Raw genomic sequence first — 4,659 nt, 5'->3', positions numbered from 1 at the left:
CTGTCCCTGTCTGTCGTCTGTACGTCGAGTAACTGTCTGCTCGTGTCCGTCCTTCTGTCTGTCTGTCTGTCTGTCGGTCTGTCTGGTCTGTGCTGCATGTCTGTCTGTCCTAGTCTGTCTGTCTGTCTGTCTTGTCTGTCTGTCCTGTCTGTCTTGTTGCCGGGAGTGCTGTTTCTGTCTCGCATCTGTCGCTCTGTTGTCTGTCTGTCTGTCTGCTGTCTGTACTTCTGTCGTGTCCTGTACTAGTCTGCCCTCTCTGTCTGGTCTGTCTGTCTGTCCTCAGATGATGTCTTCCAAAGTGGGAGGACAGACAGTAAAGACAGCTGTGAGCATGACTCTGCAGCAAGGGGAGGGACCTATAACGACGGGGCACTAGCGACCACGATGGATGAGTTACACCTATGTACTGAGCTAGCTCATCCTGAATACTCTTACTATACTGGACATTCCTGATACCAATATGCAATCAACCAACAACTCAGGTTGAGGCATATAGTACTGTAATCACAACCGTCATTTATACAATCTTATTGAACACAGTAATGCTTGAGACTCTCAAGTCATTTTTCCATTCCACACAAAGAAAGGAGGACTACCTTGTGCACACTACCAATGTTAGTGAAAAACATACCATCTACTGGAGCCTACCACACTGTGGGGCCCAGGAAGTTTTTCCATAAATACGAAATAGTCATCGCCACGTCCAATTCAGATCAGTGTTAAACGAGGGAGGGAGGATTGCATTTTTGTCCACCCACCATTTGTCTAGTCCATCAATGGAATGATGTATACAAACACGTGGACACACATGTAGCAAATTGTGAGGAAAGCCGATCGCGTCCCCAGAGGGTGCGCTAGAACGAGAGCAATGTCTCTGGACTGTTTATACTGACTGATTCGATGAGTATAAGACAGCTGTTTTAGTGAACTCGTATCTCTCCTGAGCTCTAGAACCTCGGCTTCCGGACTCTGTTGTGGTACTGTTGTGACTACTGACCTGATCGGGCATAGCGACTGCATTTCCCATGCCTTTATATCTGCACCTGAAATCCGAGCCTAAGGCGAGCTATCTGAGACCATGACCACACACATTATCACTAGCAACCATCGAGTCACACGAGGCCTAGGCTGTTATAGCGCACTGTTTATCTCGAACACGGATCGGCATAGCGCTGTTAGGCCCTAGTTTATCCTGAACTGAACCACCAGAGAAGACTGTATTGGAACTGTTTATCTGCGACTAGTGCGGATTAGCCATATATATGGACTGTTCTACATCACTTGACACTGCAATACGGTAGCTGCATCGGACTGACTTTATACCATGACACTGATCGGAGCCTAGTTTGGACCTGCTTTATCATGACTTGATCGGGGTAGGCTGTTTGGACTGTTTATCTGACTATTCGGATCAGAGCTGTATTCGCTTGACCGTTTATATCTACATAACTATTCTGGTCTGATGTGGACTGATTTATTCTGAGACAATTTTTCAGTGTCATGCAATACGCCTCTCTGAGTTTCTGTATATGGAACGTGCATAGTCAAGATACATCTGATCTGGACTCAGGTAGGCTGTTTGGACCCTTGTTTATATCATGTTAACGGATATTTAAGGCTTAATAGACTCAATGCATCGTGTGGTGGCCCTCGTAGTGCTAGGTGAGATTCGTTGTGACAGTATATACTACTGAGGGTGAGATCTTTACCACATATAGATTGCTAACGCACACTGTCGGTGCGACCCTGCCTCACCTAACTATACTGTGAGTCACTGCATGTGTGGCCATCTGTGTGAGAACGGTATACATATATGATCAATGTCATGTGGGCTAGCGAGGTGGTGTGGAAGTAGACGGTTATAGCTGAATAGATCACCATGTGTCCACTGTGTGGAACATATGCTAATGGGATCGATTCAGAGTAGTGTGCCACGTATGTGGTAGACAGGTAGTAAGTTAATGGAGAGAATCATGATTCATGTGGTTCCACTAGTGTTAAGCGTATAGCCTAATGGATTGACCTATGTAGAGTGCCAAGATTCGGAATTGGTGATGAAGAGTTGGGTCTCCTCTTCCTCTTCGTACGTAGATCATTGGAATATACAATCGACTCATCCCATGCTCCGCACTTCATGTGTTGCTGGAGACATTGTAGAGGATGTAGGAACGTTATTATCAATAATGTTAATACATCCAATGATGTGCCATCATATGCATTCGTATTGATTGTACAAGGACAGATTTATATAAAATGTATGCATATATGTCAATGTCATGCACTAGTTTGATGCTCATCATAGTCTGGAAAACAACTCGAGTTCTACTCAAATCGAATCACCCACTTGGTTCGATGTGCCCACCTTGTCTGTGGACTATGAGCGTGAGTAGTCTGCATCACTCTCATGAACTCAAGTGGCCAACGTGTGTGAACGCTCTAGATAGCTACACTCGTACTTCATCACTGTGTGAGTGACATGCACGATCTGGTGCTTTTGGTAATACAGCCATGGAAACCATACGATTTTAGATATATACTATATAGTATGACTCACATGTGATGATGTCACGACATAGATGCCTATAAGGACAACTCATGTAGCTAATATAGATGCATGGGCATGAGTCGTGCCAGCATGACAATGATGCGCCGAACATTTAGGTTATTAAGCATAATGAGTGCATCAACCTGATGGTGTGCCGACCAATAGTTGTTGTGATATTGTACTATGGTCCTTGACAAACATGTGAGGGATGAAAACTACACTATATTGATGTGGCTGTCACGCGAGCGTGTGTGATAGACGAGAGACGGTATGAGTCTTAATCTCGTTCTCAGCGTCATGATAGCTGGCGCTACTCATGTGTTGTGTATGCGCTCTCACCATATATAGACGCGCTCCATTTACTATGGGTGCCACGTTGGTGTCCAGAAACGGTTTTTCCATGTTGAGCTATTCATAGTATCCACATGGTGCATCATTCCATATCGGTGTCCACACAGTGGCACACTCATGGTGATCATTATTTATACATTCCACACAGTCACACAGTTGATCATTATGTATACATTCCACACAGTGGCACACATGTGTGATCATTATGTATACGTCCACACAAGTGGCACACATGGTGATCATTATGTATACTTCCACACAGTGGCACACATGGTGATCATTATGTATACAGTTCCACACAGTGGCACACATTATCATTACTATACGTTCCACCACAGTCGCACAGAGTGATCATTATGTATTACAACAACCACACAAGTGGCAACACATGGAAGTTATACATAATGATCACCATGTGTGCCACTGTGTGGAATGTATACATAATGATCACCATGTGTGCCACTGTGTGGAATGTATACATAATGATCACCATGTGTGCCACTGTGTGGAGTGACATGAAGCTCAACATGAAAACTGCCACTCTGTAAAAGGACGCGTCGTTAGAGCGAACACAAGTGAACCCGTCAAACCAGAGACAACTCCCTCGTTTCCTGGAATCAGTTTGTTTTCCCATTTGTCAAGGACCATGAACAAATGCATCTGATGCATTGCACAATATGTGGTCTGTCTCCGATCATTCCATCTCTCATGCTGAGTGTTTGGCTTCTAATTCAATTAGTCAACTTAGATCTAAAATYGTATGGTTTCCATGGTAAAAAAGGCCAGAACGTTGTAATAYAGAAGGAGTSGTTCAGGACACCTCTTGTTGGAAGAGACACAGTCACAGACAGGGACTGAACAGGATGGATTGAGACTGTGTTAATGTTGGATATGAATGCTTCTATTGAATAATGCACATCTTTATAAATTCCTTGAATATGAATGCCTATATTAAATATATGTATAAATTCCTCTCATTCCAGACCATGAGTGCGGAGGATGTGGTGTGTACCAGAGTCTACGTACGAGAGTGAAAGAGGAGACAACTCTTCATCCTTCCATCTCTCTCACTCACTCTCTCACTCACTCTCTCACTCACTCTCTCACTCACTCACCACTCACTCTCTCACTCTCTCACCACTCACTCCACAAACCCCTGGCCAGAATGGGCAGGGTGAAAGCAGCTTGTAGAATCTAGTTTAACTCCAGTATATCTGTCACAAAACCATGGGATTGAACCCAGTCTAGTTGACCTATATCTATTAAAGTCAGTCTTGCCAATGTTCTGTCCACTTACTCAGTGAGGTTGTAAACCTGAAAGTGTGTCTTTTTCTGAGTCTTTGTACGTGCAAGGTTGTTGATCCATGTGTGTGTGTGTGTGTGTGTGTGTGTGTGTGTGTGTGTGTGTGTGTGTGTACGTGCTAGTCAGTGGAGTAGGTCTAAGTGTGTGTATCAGTGTCTGACTATATTTGTAGTTGTGTAAACCTATCTATGAGCTCTTCCAGTTATAAGGTCAGTTACTTTGTGTCCGGTCTCTCTCTCCTTCTCTCTTCCCTCTTATCTCTATGTCGATAAAGTTGTATATTTATTACACTAGATCTGATACCGTGTTGCTATGGTTTTTACTTTGTCTCTTTTATATAAAATCTGATCATAGGAAATTATGCTTTCTATGGGAAGACAATAAAACACGATGTTGACTCCATACGGTTTGGGTTTTTGGTAACACRCACACACATACACACACACACACATCCTGACAC

The 4,659-nt window shown here is 43.7% G+C and overlaps 1 long non-coding RNA gene across 1 annotated transcript; it reads right to left on the bottom strand.

Annotated features, from left to right (window-relative positions):
* Positions 1–3,905: 3,905 nt before the first annotated feature.
* On the bottom strand, positions 3,906–4,086 carry LOC139026271 (uncharacterized). Its single transcript, XR_011478028.1, has 2 exons — positions 3,996–4,086; positions 3,906–3,951 (listed from the first exon to the last, which is right to left on the bottom strand). It is a non-coding gene; the product is annotated as an uncharacterized lncRNA (long non-coding RNA).
* Positions 4,087–4,659: the final 573 nt, after the last annotated feature.

Source organism: Salvelinus sp. IW2-2015, unplaced genomic scaffold (genome assembly GCF_002910315.2).
Source record: "Salvelinus sp. IW2-2015 unplaced genomic scaffold, ASM291031v2 Un_scaffold4273, whole genome shotgun sequence".
Classification (NCBI taxonomy): Eukaryota; Metazoa; Chordata; class Actinopteri; order Salmoniformes; family Salmonidae; genus Salvelinus; species Salvelinus sp. IW2-2015.
The sequence above is the reverse complement of the archived record's forward strand: the minus strand, read 5'-3'. Positions and strand labels throughout refer to the sequence as shown.